This window comes from Engystomops pustulosus, chromosome 6, assembly GCF_040894005.1.
Source record: "Engystomops pustulosus chromosome 6, aEngPut4.maternal, whole genome shotgun sequence".
Taxonomy (NCBI): domain Eukaryota; kingdom Metazoa; phylum Chordata; class Amphibia; order Anura; family Leptodactylidae; genus Engystomops; species Engystomops pustulosus.
In genome coordinates this window covers 179,222,867-179,242,217 of record NC_092416.1, presented here as the reverse complement: position 1 = coordinate 179,242,217, position 19,351 = coordinate 179,222,867, and the positions used below count along the sequence as shown (strand labels likewise).

At 41.2% G+C, this 19,351-nt stretch overlaps 10 non-coding genes across 10 annotated transcripts; 5 read left to right on the top strand and 5 right to left on the bottom strand.

Annotated features, from left to right (window-relative positions):
* Nucleotides 1–118: 118 nt before the first annotated feature.
* On the bottom strand, nucleotides 119–226 carry LOC140066567 (U6 spliceosomal RNA). Its single transcript, XR_011848408.1, has one exon. It is a non-coding gene; the product is annotated as a U6 spliceosomal RNA (small nuclear RNA).
* A 902-nt stretch (nucleotides 227–1,128) lies between these two features.
* LOC140066434 (U6 spliceosomal RNA) lies at nucleotides 1,129–1,235 on the top strand. The gene has a single exon (XR_011848278.1). It is a non-coding gene; the product is annotated as a U6 spliceosomal RNA (small nuclear RNA).
* A 2,884-nt stretch (nucleotides 1,236–4,119) lies between these two features.
* LOC140066504 (U6 spliceosomal RNA) lies at nucleotides 4,120–4,226 on the bottom strand. The gene has a single exon (XR_011848345.1). It is a non-coding gene; the product is annotated as a U6 spliceosomal RNA (small nuclear RNA).
* Nucleotides 4,227–5,128: 902 nt separating this feature from the next.
* Nucleotides 5,129–5,235, top strand: LOC140066433 (U6 spliceosomal RNA). The gene has a single exon (XR_011848277.1). It is a non-coding gene; the product is annotated as a U6 spliceosomal RNA (small nuclear RNA).
* Nucleotides 5,236–8,118: 2,883 nt separating this feature from the next.
* Nucleotides 8,119–8,225, bottom strand: LOC140066490 (U6 spliceosomal RNA). Its single transcript, XR_011848331.1, has one exon. It is a non-coding gene; the product is annotated as a U6 spliceosomal RNA (small nuclear RNA).
* A 902-nt stretch (nucleotides 8,226–9,127) lies between these two features.
* LOC140066432 (U6 spliceosomal RNA) lies at nucleotides 9,128–9,234 on the top strand. The gene has a single exon (XR_011848276.1). It is a non-coding gene; the product is annotated as a U6 spliceosomal RNA (small nuclear RNA).
* A 2,886-nt stretch (nucleotides 9,235–12,120) lies between these two features.
* Nucleotides 12,121–12,227, bottom strand: LOC140066503 (U6 spliceosomal RNA). The gene has a single exon (XR_011848344.1). It is a non-coding gene; the product is annotated as a U6 spliceosomal RNA (small nuclear RNA).
* An 895-nt stretch (nucleotides 12,228–13,122) lies between these two features.
* LOC140066431 (U6 spliceosomal RNA) lies at nucleotides 13,123–13,229 on the top strand. The gene has a single exon (XR_011848274.1). It is a non-coding gene; the product is annotated as a U6 spliceosomal RNA (small nuclear RNA).
* A 2,874-nt stretch (nucleotides 13,230–16,103) lies between these two features.
* On the bottom strand, nucleotides 16,104–16,210 carry LOC140066502 (U6 spliceosomal RNA). The gene has a single exon (XR_011848343.1). It is a non-coding gene; the product is annotated as a U6 spliceosomal RNA (small nuclear RNA).
* An 895-nt stretch (nucleotides 16,211–17,105) lies between these two features.
* LOC140066430 (U6 spliceosomal RNA) lies at nucleotides 17,106–17,212 on the top strand. The gene has a single exon (XR_011848273.1). It is a non-coding gene; the product is annotated as a U6 spliceosomal RNA (small nuclear RNA).
* Nucleotides 17,213–19,351: the final 2,139 nt, after the last annotated feature.

The following is a 19,351-nucleotide window of genomic DNA, read 5'->3' as shown; positions in this document are numbered from 1 at the left end:
CTTGAGGTAAATAATGTATTATTGTACAAAATGGTGTCTATAGCAAAAACTTAGCGATTTATTACCTTAATAATGAAAAAAACTGAACGAAGGACGGCGCAGACATGAGAAATCGGTGCAAAATATGGAACGCTTCACGAATTTGCGTGTCATCCTTGCGCAGGGGCCATGCTAATCTTCTCTGTATCAGTTCCAATTTTAGTATATGTGCTGCCGAAGCGAGCACAGACCCCTGGCCTCCCCCATCAGTATATATAGTCCCCGCGGAGGGGGGGAGTTATACATTATGGAGAGATCTTCTTCAGGATTTACACCAGGAACCTATAATATATGACAACCCTCATTCTATAACGTTTCTATAGTTTCTTCATTTATTATCGGGCAACTTATAGGTAACGGGGATATGGGATATTCAACGCTGTGACACCAGAAGATGCAAATTTGCCAGTCCCAGAGGATCCTGGGAGAAGAGGCGGGTCAATCGAGGAAAAGTGGGAAGGACCTGATACCTGAAGGACCTGAAGGACCCCAGGACAGACACCTATGACTTATTCATACCCCAAACCCGAAAATGAAAGCCTCAGAAAAACCCTATGAGCTAATAGTAATAATAATACAAACCCCAGTACAGACCCCAAATCACATCTGAACAAATACATATCCTAGACCAGACCCTCTAAATAAACAGCAGAATATAGACCCCAAACTACAGATAACAAGACCCGTCAGAGTCTCAGAGTCCGAAATAACTGCAGCCCCCGGATGAGATAACACAGTATTCAGACCGGACCCTGGAAACCACAGACCCAACAAAGGGAAACAAGGGAATGTTTGGGGTTTCCCTTTGTTTTTACCTTTTTCCCGACCTTTTTACAAGACAAAGACCGGTGCTCCCAGCATCCTCTGGGGCTATTTATCTATTTTGCATATTCTGTTTAATACGTTTGTGTCGTTTTATTTGCACTTTTATATTTTTTTAAGAAGGAAAACTCTAGACAGTTGTGGAGAATGAGAGTTATGATCCAATGAAGATGATGGGTGTAATGTATATAGAGCGACCTCTCCATAATGTATAACTCCCCCCCCCCTCCGGGGACTATATATACTGATGGGGGAGGCCAGGGGTCTGTGCTCGCTTCGGCAGCACATATACTAAAATTGGAACGATACAGAGAAGATTAGCATGGCCCCTGCGCAAGGATGACACGCAAATTCGTGAAGCGTTCCATATTTTACAGCATTGATGAGGAAAAAGCTTTAATCCAAAGTCTATACGGACTGACTGGAGAGGTACAAATGCTTAGGGTCTGTTCACATTGAGGATTGTGCTACAGATTTCCCGTCACCCTCTTTGAAGTCTATAGGAGGCCATTGTGTCTGCCAGTTTCCACATGAAGTTACTCGCCCTATATCCCGAGCAGAATCAGCGAGGATTCCTCTCACAATATGGGGAATGCCAGACACATTGATAATTAATGCCAAGTGAATGCAGCCTTAACCCCTTCATGACCGCCGTGATGACTTTTACAAAGATGTATCAGAAGAAGATTGCAGGACATCGGGTTCTGCTGGTACCGGGCCGTGTTCTCACAGCCAAACCCTGCCACTAACACCTGGGATCAGGATCATATCCCGGGTGTTTAACCCCATCACCCCCCTCCCTGCAGCAACGATCATGGCGTGCCAATGGTGTCGCGCAGCAGTCGCGCAGAAGGACCCTAGGATTTCCTATAGGATAGCTGTCTTGATGGGTGTCTGTTAAAGATAATATTAAGCAGCATAGTACATTATATAAGAGTTCAGTCAGTGCCCTCTCACAAAGCAAATAAAAAACCCACAAAAAACGCCCACCCCCCCAAAAAAAACAAAAAGTAAAACCACACACATTTTGTACCTCCAAATTTGTACCAACCCAGACTACAAACCTACAATAGTTTTGATCCCGTATGCCAAAAAACGGGAAAAAAAAAGATGCCCAAATTTACATTTTTAACCCTTTACCGACATGTGACGTAATAGTATGTCACATGCCGTAATAGTATGTCACATGCCGGCCTCACAGGCTGAGCCCTCTCCATAGCCAGTAAGTCTTTGTTGCATATTGCAGCAAAGACGTATCGGTAACACCCACGGTCGGTGCTGGCAAAGCTTCGGGCGGCTTAAAAAAAATGGCAGCAAATGGGAGCCGCCATCTTGCCGAGGATTGTTTCTCCCCATGACGTCATCGAGGAGCGGCGATCTGTCGCCATGCTGAGTCTGTCTTGTTTTAACCCTTTCATTACAATGTGCCCTCAGCACATAGTAATGAATGAGGAGGAAAATCCCGATATACTGCCATACTGTACTATGGCAGAACATGATGGGATAGATCAGACAACCTCTTGTTAAAGTACCCTAGGGAGTCTGAAAAAAAAAGTAAAAAAAAAAAAATGATAATAAAAAAACCTAAAAGTTCTAATCACCCCCCTTTCCCTAGAGCTGATATAAATAATCAGTAAAAATCATAAATACATTAGGTATTGCTGTGTCAGAAAATGCCCGATCTATCAAAATAAAATAACGGGTTCTCACTGCGTTTAACCCCATAACAAAAAATTGCGGCCAAAGTCGAAAATGGCACTTTTTTGCCATTTCAAAAAATATTAAAAATTCTTTAAAAAGTGATCAAAAGGCCGTCATGGTAGCATTGAAAATGTCATCAAAAGTCGCAAAAAAAAATGACACCACCCACAGGTCCATACACAGAAATATGAAAAAGTTATTAGCGCCAGATGCAAAAATCCTTTTTTTTTGTACAGGAGGTTTTAATTTTTGTAAATGTATGAAAACATTATAAAACCTATACAAATTTGTAATCCCTGTTATCGTACTGACCCAAAGAATAAAGTAGACATGTTATTTGGGGCGCACAGTGAAATCCGTAAAATCCAAGCCCACAAGAAAATGGTGTAAATGTGGGTTTTTATTTACCAATTTCACTGCATTTGGAATTTTTTTCCCGCTTCCCAGTACATGGCATGGAATATTCAATACCATTACTATGAAGTGTAATTTGTTATGCAGAAAACAAGCCGTCACGCAGGTCTTTACATGGAAAAATAAAAAAAGTTATAGATTTTTGAAGGTGAGGAGTGAAAAATAGAAATGAAAAAACAAAAAAGGGCTAGGTCGTTAAGGGGTTAATTATCCATCACCACACAAAAAATTATCTTAATCAGGATCAAAAAACTTTATGATCCCCAAGTGTGTACAAATAAAATGTGCGGGTCTTTTAGCAAAAAATAAGACCTCAAACTAAGGCTATATTCACACGAATGTATGGGGGGCGTATATACGGCCGACGTATATATGGGCGATATACGTCCCCCATACATCACAATGGGCTCACGGCACCCAACAGGCGGGCAGCGGCCATCTGAATGTAGCCTAAGAAAAAAATCCCTTTTGATTTGGTGTGGCTGTAAAGTGTATTGACCTAGAGAACTTTTTAAAATGTTATTTTGATTTGATGATAAAGGCGGAATATTTTTATTAAAAACCACATCAGATTTGCGCTCTTTCTTTAAATCCGCTGTTTTGGCGGGAAAACTGGCATTAACGTGGAAAATGAGTGCAGAGAAAGGGTTAAAATATCAGCAATGAATTTCCCATCAACAAATCTGTGGCGCAAACCTCACACAAACGCACCCCAAGACCTCACATTTAGGCGGATGAGTTTGAAATACAATTTTGGGGAAAAGCCAGGGGCAGATGTGGCGCGCAGTTTGTGTACATGATACAGGGTCGCTCACATGACATGTAAAAACTTACTTTCTGAGGTAAAATCATGAGGTAAATAATGTATTATTGTACAAAATGGTGTCTATCGCAAAACCGTAACGATTTATTACCTTAATAATGAAAAAACTGTATGAAGCACGGTGCCGACATGAGAAATTGGTGCAAAATATGTTGCAGTCTCGCTCACATGACATGTAAAAACCTACTTTCTGAGGTAAAATCTTGAGGTAAATAATGTATTATTGTACAAAATGGTGTCTATAGCAAAAACTTAGCGATTTATTACCTTAATAATGAAAAAAACTGAACGAAGGACGGCGCAGACATGAGAAATTGGTGCAAAATATGGAACGCTTCACGAATTTGCGTGTCATCCTTGCGCAGGGGCCATGCTAATCTTCTCTGTATCGTTCCAATTTTAGTATATGTGCTGCCGAAGCGAGCACAGACCCCTGGCCTCCCCCATCAGTATATATAGTCCCCGCGGAGGGGGGGAGTTATACATTATGGAGAGATCTTCTTCAGGATTTACACCAGGAACCTATAATATATGACAACCCTCATTCTATAACGTTTCTATAGTTTCTTCATTTATTATCGGGCAACTTATAGGTAACGGGGATATGGGATATTCAACGCTGTGACACCAGAAGATGCAAATTTGCCAGTCCCAGAGGATCCTGGGAGAAGAGGCGGGTCAATCGAGGAAAAGTGGGAAGGACCTGATACCTGAAGGACCTGAAGGACCCCAGGACAGACACCTATGACTTATTCATACCCCAAACCCGAAAATGAAAGCCTCAGAAAAACCCTATGAGCTAATAGTAATAATAATACAAACCCCAGTACAGACCCCAAATCACATCTGAACAAATACATATCCTAGACCAGACCCTCTAAATAAACAGCAGAATATAGACCCCAAACTACAGATAACAAGACCCGTCAGAGTCTCAGAGTCCGAAATAACTGCAGCCCCCGGATGAGATAACACAGTATTCAGACCGGACCCTGGAAACCACAGACCCAACAAAGGGAAACAAGGGAATGTTTGGGGTTTCCCTTTGTTTTTACCTTTTTCCCGCCCTTTTTACAAGACAAAGACCGGTGCTCCCAGCATCCTCTGGGGCTATTTATCTATTTTGCATATTCTGTTTAATACGTTTGTGTCGTTTTATTTGCACTTTTATATTTTTTTAAGAAGGAAAACTCTAGACAGTTGTGGAGAATGAGAGTTATGATCCAATGAAGATGATGGGTGTAATGTATATAGAGCGACCTCTCCATAATGTATAACTCCCCCCCCCCTCCGGGGACTATATATACTGATGGGGGAGGCCAGGGGTCTGTGCTCGCTTCGGCAGCACATATACTAAAATTGGAACGATACAGAGAAGATTAGCATGGCCCCTGCGCAAGGATGACACGCAAATTCGTGAAGCGTTCCATATTTTACAGCATTGATGAGGAAAAAGCTTTAATCCAAAGTCTATACGGACTGACTGGAGAGGTACAAATGCTTAGGGTCTGTTCACATTGAGGATTGTGCTACAGATTTCCCGTCACCCTCTTTGAAGTCTATAGGAGGCCATTGTGTCTGCCAGTTTCCACATGAAGTTACTCGCCCTATATCCCGAGCAGAATCAGCGAGGATTCCTCTCACAATATGGGGAATGCCAGACACATTGATAATTAATGCCAAGTGAATGCAGCCTTAACCCCTTCATGACCGCCGTGATGACTTTTACAAAGATGTATCAGAAGAAGATTGCAGGACATCGGGTTCTGCTGGTACCGGGCCGTGTTCTCACAGCCAAACCCTGCCACTAACACCTGGGATCAGGATCATATCCCGGGTGTTTAACCCCATCACCCCCCTCCCTGCAGCAACGATCATGGCGTGCCAATGGTGTCGCGCAGCAGTCGCGCAGAAGGACCCTAGGATTTCCTATAGGATAGCTGTCTTGATGGGTGTCTGTTAAAGATAATATTAAGCAGCATAGTACATTATATAAGAGTTCAGTCAGTGCCCTCTCACAAAGCAAATAAAAAACCCACAAAAAACGCCCACCCCCCCAAAAAAAACAAAAAGTAAAACCACACACATTTTGTACCTCCAAATTTGTACCAACCCAGACTACAAACCTACAATAGTTTTGATCCCGTATGCCAAAAAACAGGAAAAAAAAAGATGCCCAAATTTACATTTTTAACCCTTTACCGACATGTGACGTAATAGTATGTCACATGCCGTAATAGTATGTCACATGCCGGCCTCACAGGCTGAGCCCTCTCCATAGCCAGTAAGTCTTTGTTGCATATTGCAGCAAAGACTTATCGGTAACACCCACGGTCGGTGCTGGCAAAGCTTCGGGCGGCTTAAAAAAAATGGCAGCAAATGGGAGCCGCCATCTTGCCGAGGATTGTTTCTCCCCATGACGTCATCGAGGAGCGGCGATCTGTCGCCATGCTGAGTCTGTCTTGTTTTAACCCTTTCATTACAATGTGCCCTCAGCACATAGTAATGAATGAGGAGGAAAATCCCGATATACTGCCATACTGTACTATGGCAGAACATGATGGGATAGATCAGACTACCTCTTGTTAAAGTACCCTAGGGAGTCTGAAAAAAAAAGTTAAAAAAAAAAAATGATAATAAAAAAACCTAAAAGTTCTAATCACCCCCCTTTCCCTAGAGCTGATATAAATAATCAGTAAAAATCATAAATACATTAGGTATTGCTGTGTCAGAAAATGCCCGATCTATCAAAATAAAATAACGGGTTCTCACTGCGTTTAACCCCATAACAAAAAATTGCGGCCAAAGTCGAAAATGGCACTTTTTTGCCATTTCAAAAAATATTAAAAATTCTTTAAAAAGTGATCAAAAGGCCGTCATGGTAGCATTGAAAATGTCATCAAAAGTCGCAAAAAAAATGACACCACCCACAGGTCCATACACAGAAATATGAAAAAGTTATTAGCGCCAGATGCAAAAATCCTTTTTTTTTGTACAGGAGGTTTTAATTTTTGTAAATGTATGAAAACATTATAAAACCTATACAAATTTGTAATCCCTGTTATCGTACTGACCCAAAGAATAAAGTAGACATGTTATTTGGGGCGCACAGTGAAATCCGTAAAATCCAAGCCCACAAGAAAATGGTGTAAATGTGGGTTTTTATTTACCAATTTCACTGCATTTGGAATTTTTTTCCCGCTTCCCAGTACATGGCATGGAATATTCAATACCATTACTATGAAGTGTAATTTGTTATGCAGAAAACAAGCCGTCACGCAGGTCTTTACATGGAAAAATAAAAAAAGTTATAGATTTTTGAAGGTGAGGAGTGAAAAATAGAAATGAAAAAACAAAAAAGGGCTAGGTCGTTAAGGGGTTAATTATCCATCACCACACAAAAAATTATCTTAATCAGGATCAAAAAACTTTATGATCCCCAAGTGTGTACAAATAAAATGTGCGGGTCTTTTAGCAAAAAATAAGACCTCAAACTAAGGCTATATTCACACGAATGTATGGGGGGCGTATATACGGCCGACGTATATATGGGCGATATACGTCCCCCATTCATCACAATGGGCTCACGGCACCCAACAGGCGGGCAGCGGCCATCTGAATGTAGCCTAAGAAAAAAATCCCTTTTGATTTGGTGTGGCTGTAAAGTGTATTGACCTAGAGAACTTTTTAAAATGTTATTTTGATTTGATGATAAAGGCGGAATATTTTTATTAAAAACCACGTCAGATTTGCGCTCTTTCTTTAAATCCGCTGTTTTGGCGGGAAAACTGGCATTAACGTGGAAAATGAGTGCAGAGAAAGGGTTAAAATATCAGCAATGAATTTCCCATCAACAAATCTGTGGCGCAAACCTCACACAAACGCACCCCAAGACCTCACATTTAGGCGGATGAGTTTGAAATACAATTTTGGGGAAAAGCCAGGGGCAGATGTGGCGCGCAGTTTGTGTACATGATACAGGGTCGCTCACATGACATGTAAAAACTTACTTTCTGAGGTAAAATCATGAGGTAAATAATGTATTATTGTACAAAATGGTGTCTATCGCAAAACCGTAACGATTTATTACCTTAATAATGAAAAAACTGTATGAAGCACGGTGCCGACATGAGAAATTGGTGCAAAATATGTTGCAGTCTCGCTCACATGACATGTGAAAACCTACTTTCTGAGGTAAAATCTTGAGGTAAATAATGTATTATTGTACAAAATGGTGTCTATAGCAAAAACTTAGCGATTTATTACCTTAATAATGAAAAAAACTGAACGAAGGACGGCGCAGACATGAGAAATTGGTGCAAAATATGGAACGCTTCACGAATTTGCGTGTCATCCTTGTGCAGGGGCCATGCTAATCTTCTCTGTATCGTTCCAATTTTAGTATATGTGCTGCCGAAGCGAGCACAGACCCCTGGCCTCCCCCATCAGTATATATAGTCCCCGCGGAGGGGGGGAGTTATACATTATGGAGAGATCTTCTTCAGGATTTACACCAGGAACCTATAATATATGACAACCCTCATTCTATAACGTTTCTATAGTTTCTTCATTTATTATCGGGCAACTTATAGGTAACGGGGATATGGGATATTCAACGCTGTGACACCAGAAGATGCAAATTTGCCAGTCCCAGAGGATCCTGGGAGAAGAGGCGGGTCAATCGAGGAAAAGTGGGAAGGACCTGATACCTGAAGGACCTGAAGGACCCCAGGACAGACACCTATGACTTATTCATACCCCAAACCCGAAAATGAAAGCCTCAGAAAAACCCTATGAGCTAATAGTAATAATAATACAAACCCCAGTACAGACCCCAAATCACATCTGAACAAATACATATCCTAGACCAGACCCTCTAAATAAACAGCAGAATATAGACCCCAAACTACAGATAACAAGACCCGTCAGAGTCTCAGAGTCCGAAATAACTGCAGCCCCCGGATGAGATAACACAGTATTCAGACCGGACCCTGGAAACCACAGACCCAACAAAGGGAAACAAGGGAATGTTTGGGGTTTCCCTTTGTTTTTACCTTTTTCCCGCCCTTTTTACAAGACAAAGACCGGTGCTCCCAGCATCCTCTGGGGCTATTTATCTATTTTGCATATTCTGTTTAATACGTTTGTGTCGTTTTATTTGCACTTTTATATTTTTTTAAGAAGGAAAACTCTAGACAGTTGTGGAGAATGAGAGTTATGATCCAATGAAGATGATGGGTGTAATGTATATAGAGCGACCTCTCCATAATGTATAACTCCCCCCCCCCTCCGGGGACTATATATACTGATGGGGGAGGCCAGGGGTCTGTGCTCGCTTCGGCAGCACATATACTAAAATTGGAACGATACAGAGAAGATTAGCATGGCCCCTGCGCAAGGATGACACGCAAATTCGTGAAGCGTTCCATATTTTACAGCATTGATGAGGAAAAAGCTTTAATCCAAAGTCTATACGGACTGACTGGAGAGGTACAAATGCTTAGGGTCTGTTCACATTGAGGATTGTGCTACAGATTTCCCGTCACCCTCTTTGAAGTCTATAGGAGGCCATTGTGTCTGCCAGTTTCCACATGAAGTTACTCGCCCTATATCCCGAGCAGAATCAGCGAGGATTCCTCTCACAATATGGGGAATGCCAGACACATTGATAATTAATGCCAAGTGAATGCAGCCTTAACCCCTTCATGACCGCCGTGATGACTTTTACAAAGATGTATCAGAAGAAGATTGCAGGACATCGGGTTCTGCTGGTACCGGGCCGTGTTCTCACAGCCAAACCCTGCCACTAACACCTGGGATCAGGATCATATCCCGGGTGTTTAACCCCATCACCCCCCTCCCTGCAGCAACGATCATGGCGTGCCAATGGTGTCGCGCAGCAGTCGCGCAGAAGGACCCTAGGATTTCCTATAGGATAGCTGTCTTGATGGGTGTCTGTTAAAGATAATATTAAGCAGCATAGTACATTATATAAGAGTTCAGTCAGTGCCCTCTCACAAAGCAAATAAAAAACCCCACAAAAAACGCCCACCCCCCCAAAAAAAACAAAAAGTAAAACCACACATATTTTGTACCTCCAAATTTGTACCAACCCAGACTACAAACCTACAATAGTTTTGATCCCGTATGCCAAAAAACGGGAAAAAAAAAGATGCCCAAATTTACATTTTTAACCCTTTACCGACATGTGACGTAATAGTATGTCACATGCCGTAATAGTATGTCACATGCCGGCCTCACAGGCTGAGCCCTCTCCATAGCCAGTAAGTCTTTGTTGCATATTGCAGCAAAGACTTATCGGTAACACCCACGGTCGGTGCTGGCAAAGCTTCGGGCGGCTTCAAAAAAATGGCAGCACATGGGAGCCGCCATCTTGCCGAGGATTGTTTCTCCCCATGACGTCATCGAGGAGCGGCGATCTGTCGCCATGCTGAGTCTGTCTTGTTTTAACCCTTTCATTACAATGTGCCCTCAGCACATAGTAATGAATGAGGAGGAAAATCCCGATATACTGCCATACTGTAGTATGGCAGAACATGATGGGATAGATCAGACAACCTCTTGTTAAAGTACCCTAGGGAGTCTGAAAAAAAAAGTAAAAAAAAAAAAAATAAATAAATGAATAAATAAATGCTCTAATCACCCCCCTTTCCCTAGAGCTGATATAAATAATCAGTAAAAATCATAAATACTTTAGGTATTGCTGTGTCAGAAAATGCCCGATCTATCAAAATAAAATAACGGGTTCTCACTGCGTTTAACCCCATAACAAAAAATTGCGGCCAAAGTCGAAAATGGCACTTTTTTGCCATTTCAAAAAATATTAAAAATTCTTTAAAAAGTGATCAAAAGGCCGTCATGGTAGCAGTGAAAATGTCATCAAAAGTCGCAAAAAAATGACACCACCCACAGGTCCATACACAGAAATATGAAAAAGTTATTAGCGCCAGATGCAAAAATCCTTTTTTCTTTTGTACAGGAGGTTTTAATTTTTGTAAATGTATGAAAACATTATAAAACCTATACAAATTTGTAATCCCTGTTATCGTACTGACCCAAAGAATAAAGTAGACATGTTATTTGGGGCGCACAGTGAAATCCGTAAAATCCAAGCCCACAAGAAAATGGTGTAAATGTGGGTTTTTATTTACCAATTTCACTGCATTTGGAATTTTTTTCCCGCTTCCCAGTACATGGCATGGAATATTCAATACCATTACTATGAAGTGTAATTTGTTATGCAGAAAACAAGCCGTCACGCAGGTCTTTACATGGAAAAATAAAAAAAGTGATAGATTTTTGAAGGTGAGGAGTGAAAAATAGAAATGAAAAAACAAAAAAGGGCTAGGTCGTTAAGGGGTTAATTATCCATCACCACACAAAAAATTATCTTAATCAGGATCAAAAAACTTTATGATCCCCAAGTGTGTACAAATAAAATGTGCGGGTCTTTTAGCAAAAAATAAGACCTCAAACTAAGGCTATATTCACACGAATGTATGGGGGGCGTATATACGGCCGACGTATATATGGGCGATATACGTCCCCCATACATCACAATGGGCTCACGGCACCCAACAGGCGGGCAGCGGCCATCTGAATGTAGCCTAAGAAAAAAATCCCTTTTGATTTGGTGTGGCTGTAAAGTGTATTGACCTAGAGAACTTTTTAAAATGTTATTTTGATTTGATGATAAAGGCGGAATATTTTTATTAAAAACCATGTCAGATTTGCGCTCTTTCTTTAAATCCGCTGTTTTGGCGGGAAAACTGGCATTAACGTGGAAAATGAGTGCAGAGAAAGGGTTAAAATATCAACACTGAATTTCCCATCAACAAATCTGTGGCGCAAACCTCACACAAACGCACCCCAAGACCTCACATTTAGGCGGATGAGTTTGAAATACAATTTTGGGGAAAAGCCAGGGGCAGATGTGGCGCGCAGTTTGTGTACATGATACAGGGTCGCTCACATGACATGTAAAAACTTACTTTCTGAGGTAAAATCATGAGGTAAATAATGTATTATTGTACAAAATGGTGTCTATCGCAAAACCGTAACGATTTATTACCTTAATAATGAAAAAACTGTATGAAGCACGGTGCCGACATGAGAAATTGGTGCAAAATATGTTACAGTCTCGCTCCCATGACATGTAAAAACCTACTTTCTGAGGTAAAATCTTGAGGTAAATAATGTATTATTGTACAAAATGGTGTCTATAGCAAAAACTTAGCGATTTATTACCTTAATAATGAAAAAAACTGAATGAAGGACGGCGCAGACATGAGAAATTGGTGCAAAATATGGAACGCTTCACGAATTTGCGTGTCATCCTTGCGCAGGGGCCATGCTAATCTTCTCTGTATCGTTCCAATTTTAGTATATGTGCTGCCGAAGCGAGCACAGACCCCTGGCCTCCCCCATCAGTATATATAGTCCCCGGAGGGGGGGAGTTATACATTATGGAGAGATCTTCTTCAGGATTTACACCAGGAACCTATAATATATGACAACCCTCATTCTATAACGTTTCTATAGTTTCTTCATTTATTATCGGGCAACTTATAGGTAACGGGGATATGGGATATTCAACGCTGTGACACCAGAAGATGCAAATTTGCCAGTCCCAGAGGATCCGGGGAGAAGAGGCGGGTCAATCGAGGAAAAGTGGGAAGGACCTGATACCTGAAGGACCTGAAGGACCCCAGAACAGACACCTATGACTTATTCATACCCCAAACCCGAAAATGAAAGCCTCAGAAAAACCCTATGAGCTAATAGTAATAATAATACAAACCCCAGTACAGACCCCAAATCACATCTGAACAAATACATATCCTAGACCAGACCCTCTAAATAAACAGCAGAATATAGACCCCAAACTACAGATAACAAGACCCGTCAGAGTCTCAGAGTCCGAAATAACTGCAGCCCCCGGATGAGATAATACAGTATTCAGACCGGACCCTGGAAACCACAGACCCAACAAAGGGAAACAAGGGAATGTTTGGGGTTTCCCTTTGTTTTTACCTTTTTCCCGCCCTTTTTACAAGACAAAGACCGGTGCTCCCAGCATCCTCTGGGGCTATTTATCTATTTTGCATATTCTGTTTAATACGTTTGTGTCGTTTTATTTGCACTTTTATATATTTAATAAGGAAAACTCTAGACAGTTGTGGAGAATGAGAGTTATGATCCAATGAAGATGATGGGTGTAATGTATATGGAGTGACCTCTCCATAATGTATAACTCCCCCCCTCCGGGGACTATATATACTGATGGGGGAGGCCAGGGGTCTGTGCTCGCTTCGGCAGCACATATACTAAAATTGGAACGATACAGAGAAGATTAGCATGGCCCCTGCGCAAGGATGACACGCAAATTCGTGAAGCGTTCCATATTTTACAGCATTGATGAGGAAAAAGCTTTAATCTAAAGTCTATACGGACTGACTGGAGAGGTACAAATGCTTAGGGTCTGTTCGCATTGAGGATTGTGCTACAGATTTTCCGTCACCCTCTTTGAAGTCTATAGGAGGCGATTGTGTCTGCCAGTTTCCACATGAAGTTACTCGCCCTATATCCCGAGCAGAATCAGCGAGGATTCCTCTCACAATATGGGGAATGCCAGACACATTGATAATTAATGCCAAGTGAATGCAGCCTTAACCCCTTCATGACCGCCGTAATGACTTTTACGAAGATGTATCAGAAGAAGATTGCAGGACATCGGGTTCTGCTGGTACCGGGCCGTGTTCTCACAGCCAAACCCTGCCACTAACACCTGGGATCAGGATCATATCCCGGGTGTTTAACCCCATCACCCCCCTCCCTGCAGCAACGATCATGGCGTACCAAAGGTGTCGCGCAGAAGGACCCTAGGATTTCCTATAGGATAGCTGTCTTGATGGGTGTCTGTTAAAGATAATATTAAGCAGCATAGTACATTATATAAGAGTTCAGTCAGTGCCCTCTCACAAAGCAAATAAAAAACCCCACAAAAAACGCCCACCCCCCCAAAAAAAACAAAAAGTAAAACCACACACATTTTGTACCTCCAAATTTGTACCAACCCAGACTACAAACCTACAATAGTTTTGATCCCGTATGCCAAAAAACGGGAAAAAAAAGATGCCCAAATTTACATTTTTAACCCTTTACCGACATGTGACGTAATAGTATGTCACATGCCGTAATAGTATGTCACATGCCGGCCTCACAGGCTGAGCCCTCTCCATAGCCAGTAAGTCTTTGTTGCATATTGCAGCAAAGACTTATCGGTAACACCCACGGTCGGTGCTGGCAAAGCTTCGGGCGGCTTCAAAAAAATGGCAGCACATGGGAGCCGCCATCTTGCCGAGGATTGTTTCTCCCCATGACGTCATCGAGGAGCGGCGATCTGTCGCCATGCTGAGTCTGTCTTGTTTTAACCCTTTCATTACAATGTGCCCTCAGCACATAGTAATGAATGAGGAGGAAAATCCCGATATACTGCCATACTGTAGTATGGCAGAACATGATGGGATAGATCAGACAACCTCTTGTTAAAGTACCCTAGGGAGTCTGAAAAAAAAAGTAAAAAAAAAAAAAATAAATAAATAAATAAATAAAAGCTCTAATCACCCCCCTTTCCCTAGAGCTGATATAAATAATCAGTAAAAATCATAAATACTTTAGGTATTGCTGTGTCAGAAAATGCCCGATCTATCAAAATAAAATAACGGGTTCTCACTGCGTTTAACCCCATAACAAAAAATTGCGGCCAAAGTCGAAAATGGCACTTTTTTGCCATTTCAAAAAATATTAAAAATTCTTTAAAAAGTGATCAAAAGGCCGTCATGGTAGCAGTGAAAATGTCATCAAAAGTCGCAAAAAAATGACACCACCCACAGGTCCATACACAGAAATATGAAAAAGTTATTAGCGCCAGATGCAAAAATCCTTTTTTCTTTTGTACAGGAGGTTTTAATTTTTGTAAATGTATGAAAACATTATAAAACCTATACAAATTTGTAATCCCTGTTATCGTACTGACCCAAAGAATAAAGTAGACATGTTATTTGGGGCGCACAGTGAAATCCGTAAAATCCAAGCCCACAAGAAAATGGTGTAAATGTGGGTTTTTATTTACCAATTTCACTGCATTTGGATTTTTTTTCCCGCTTCCCAGTACATGGCATGGAATATTCAATACCATTACTATGAAGTGTAATTTGTTATGCAGAAAACAAGTCGTCACGCAGGTCTTTACATGGAAAAATAAAAAAAGTTATAGATTTTTGAAGGTGAGGAGTGAAAAATAGAAATGAAAAAACAAAAAAGGGCTAGGTCGTTAAGGGGTTAATTATCCATCACCACACAAAAAATTATCTTAATCAGGATCAAAAAACTTTATGATCCCCAAGTGTGTACAAATAAAATGTGCGGGTCTTTTAGCAAAAAATAAGACCTCAAACTAAGGCTATATTCACACGAATGTATGGGGGGCGTATATACGGCCGACGTATATATGGGCGATATACGTCCCCCATACATCACAATGGGCTCACGGCACCCAACAGGCGGGCAGCGGCCATCTGAATGTAGCCTAAGAAAAAAATCCCTTTTGATTTGGTGTGGCTGTAAAGTGTATTGACCTAGAGAACTTTTTAAAATGTTATTTTGATTTGATGATAAAGGCGGAATATTTTTATTAAAAACCATGTCAGATTTGCGCTCTTTCTTTAAATCCGCTGTTTTGGCGGGAAAACTGGCATTAACGTGGAAAATGAGTGCAGAGAAAGGGTTAAAATATCAACACTGAATTTCCCATCAACAAATCTGTGGCGCAAACCTCACACAAACGCACCCCAAGACCTCACATTTAGGCGGATGAGTTTGAAATACAATTTTGGGGAAAAGCCAGGGGCAGATGTGGCGCGCAGTTTGTGTACATGATACAGGGTCGCTCACATGACATGTAAAAACTTACTTTCTGAGGTAAAATCATGAGGTAAATAATGTATTATTGTACAAAATGGTGTCTATCGCAAAACCGTAACGATTTATTACCTTAATAATGAAAAAACTGTATGAAGCACGGTGCCGACATGAGAAATTGGTGCAAAATATGTTACAGTCTCGCTCCCATGACATGTAAAAACCTACTTTCTGAGGTAAAATCTTGAGGTAAATAATGTATTATTGTACAAAATGGTGTCTATAGCAAAAACTTAGCGATTTATTACCTTAATAATGAAAAAAACTGAATGAAGGACGGCGCAGACATGAGAAATTGGTGCAAAATATGGAACGCTTCACGAATTTGCGTGTCATCCTTGCGCAGGGGCCATGCTAATCTTCTCTGTATCGTTCCAATTTTAGTATATGTGCTGCCGAAGCGAGCACAGACCCCTGGCCTCCCCCATCAGTATATATAGTCCCCGGAGGGGGGGAGTTATACATTATGGAGAGATCTTCTTCAGGATTTACACCAGGAACCTATAATATATGACAACCCTCATTCTATAACGTTTCTATAGTTTCTTCATTTATTATCGGGCAACTTATAGGTAACGGGGATATGGGATATTCAACGCTGTGACACCAGAAGATGCAAATTTGCCAGTCCCAGAGGATCCTGGGAGAAGAGGCGGGTCAATCGAGGAAAAGTGGGAAGCACCTGATACCTGAAGGACCTGAAGGACCCCAGAACAGACACCTATGACTTATTCATACCCCAAACCCGAAAATGAAAGCCTCAGAAAAACCCTATGAGCTAATAGTAATAATAATACAAACCCCAGTACAGACCCCAAATCACATCTGAACAAATACATATCCTAGACCAGACCCTCTAAATAAACAGCAGAATATAGACCCCAAACTACAGATAACAAGACCCGTCAGAGTCTCAGAGTCCGAAATAACTGCAGCCCCCGGATGAGATAATACAGTATTCAGACCGGACCCTGGAAACCACAGACCCAACAAAGGGAAACAAGGGAATGTTTGGGGTTTCCCTTTGTTTTTCCCTTTTTCCCGCCCTTTTTACAAGACAAAGACCGGTGCTCCCAGCATCCTCTGGGGCTATTTATCTATTTTGCATATTCTGTTTAATACGTTTGTGTCGTTTTATTTGCACTTTTATATATTTAAGAAGGAAAACTCTAGACAGTTGTGGAGAATGAGAGTTATGATCCAATGAAGATGATGGGTGTAATGTATATGGAGTGACCTCTCCATAATGTATAACTCCCCCCCTCCGGGGACTATATATACTGATGGGGGAGGCCAGGGGTCTGTGCTCGCTTCGGCAGCACATATACTAAAATTGGAACGATACAGAGAAGATTAGCATGGCCCCTGCGCAAGGATGACACGCAAATTCGTGAAGCGTTCCATATTTTACAGCATTGATGAGGAAAAAGCTTTAATCTAAAGTCTATACGGACTGACTGGAGAGGTACAAATGCTTAGGGTCTGTTCGCATTGAGGATTGTGCTACAGATTTTCCGTCACCCTCTTTGAAGTCTATAGGAGGCCATTGTGTCTGCCAGTTTCCACATGAAGTTACTCGCCCTATATCCCGAGCAGAATCAGCGAGGATTCCTCTCACAATATGGGGAATGCCAGACACATTGATAATTAATGCCAAGTGAATGCAGCCTTAACCCCTTCATGACCGCCGTAATGACTTTTACGAAGATGTATCAGAAGAAGATTGCAGGACATCGGGTTCTGCTGGTACCGGGCCGTGTTCTCACAGCCAAACCCTGCCACTAACACCTGGGATCAGGATCATATCCCGGGTGTTTAACCCCATCACCCCCCTCCCTGCAGCAACGATCATGGCGTGCCAAAGGTGTCGCGCAGCAGTCGCGCAGAAGGACCCTAGGATTTCCTATAGGATAGCTGTCTTGATGGGTGTCTGTTAAAGATAATATTAAGCAGCATAGTACATTATATAAGAGTTCAGTCAGTGCCCTCTCACAAAGCAAATAAAAAACCCCACAAAAAACGCCCACCCCCCCCCAAAAAAAACAAAAAGTAAAACCACACACATTTTGTACCTCCAAATTTGTACCAACCCAGACTACAAACCTACAATAGTTTTGATCCCGTATGCCAAAAAACGGGAAAAAAAAAGATGCCCAAATTTACATTTTTAACCCTTTACCGACATGTGACGTAATAGTATGTCACATGCCGTAATAGTATGTCACATGCCGGCCTCACAGGCTGAGCCCTCTCCATAGCCAGTAAGTCTTTGTTGCATATTGCAGCAAAGACTTATCGGTAACACCCACGGTCGGTGCTGGCAAAGCTTCGGGCGGCTTCAAAAAAATGGCAGCACATGGGAGCCGCCATCTTGCCGAGGATTGTTTCTCCCCATGACGTCATCGAGGAGCGGCGATCTGTCGCCATGCTGAGTCTGTCTTGTTTTAACCCTTTCATTACAATGTGCCCTCAGCACATAGTAATGAATGAGGAGGAAAATCCCGATATACTGCCATACTGTAGTATGGCAGAACATGATGGGATAGATCAGACAACCTCTTGTTAAAGTACCCTAGGGAGTCTGAAAAAAAAAGTAAAAAAAAAAAAATGATAATAAATAAATAAATAAAAGCTCTAATCACCCCCCTTTCCCTAGAGCTGATATAAATAATCAGTAAAAATCATAAATACATTAGGTATTGCTGTGTCAGAAAATGCCCGATCTATCAAAATAAAATAACGGGTTCTCACTGCGTTTAACCCCATAACAAAAAATTGCGGCCAAAGTCGAAAATGGCACTTTTTTGCCATTTCAAAAAATATTAAAAATTCTTTAAAAAGTGATCAAAAGGCCGTCATGGTAGCAGTGAAAATGTCATCAAAAGTCGCAAAAAAATGACACCACCCACAGGTCCATACACAGAAATATGAAAAAGTTATTAGCGCCAGATGCAAAAATCCTTTTTTCTTTTGTACAGGAGGTTTTAATTTTTGTAAATGTATGAAAACATTATAAAACCTATACAAATTTGTAATCCCTGTTATCGTACTGACCCAAAGAATAAAGTAGACATGTTATTTGGGGCGCACAGTGAAATCCGTAAAATCCAAGCCCACAAGAAAATGGTGTAAATGTGGGTTTTTATTTACCAATTTCACTGCATTTGGAATTTTTTTCCCGCTTCCCAGTACATGGCATGGAATATTCAATACCATTACTATGAAGTGTAATTTGTTATGCAGAAAACAAGCCGTCACGCAGGTCTTTACATGGAAAAATAAAAAAAGTTATAGATTTTTGAAGGTGAGGAGTGAAAAATAGAAATGAAAAAACAAAAAAGGGCTAGGTCGTTAAGGGGTTAATTATCCATCACCACACAAAAAATTATCTTAATCAGGATCAAAAAACTTTATGATCCCCAAGTGTGTACAAATAAAATGTGCGGGTCTTTTAGCAAAAAATAAGACCTCAAACTAAGGCTATATTCACACGAATGTATGGGGGGCGTATATACGGCCGACGTATATATGGGCGATATACGTCCCCCA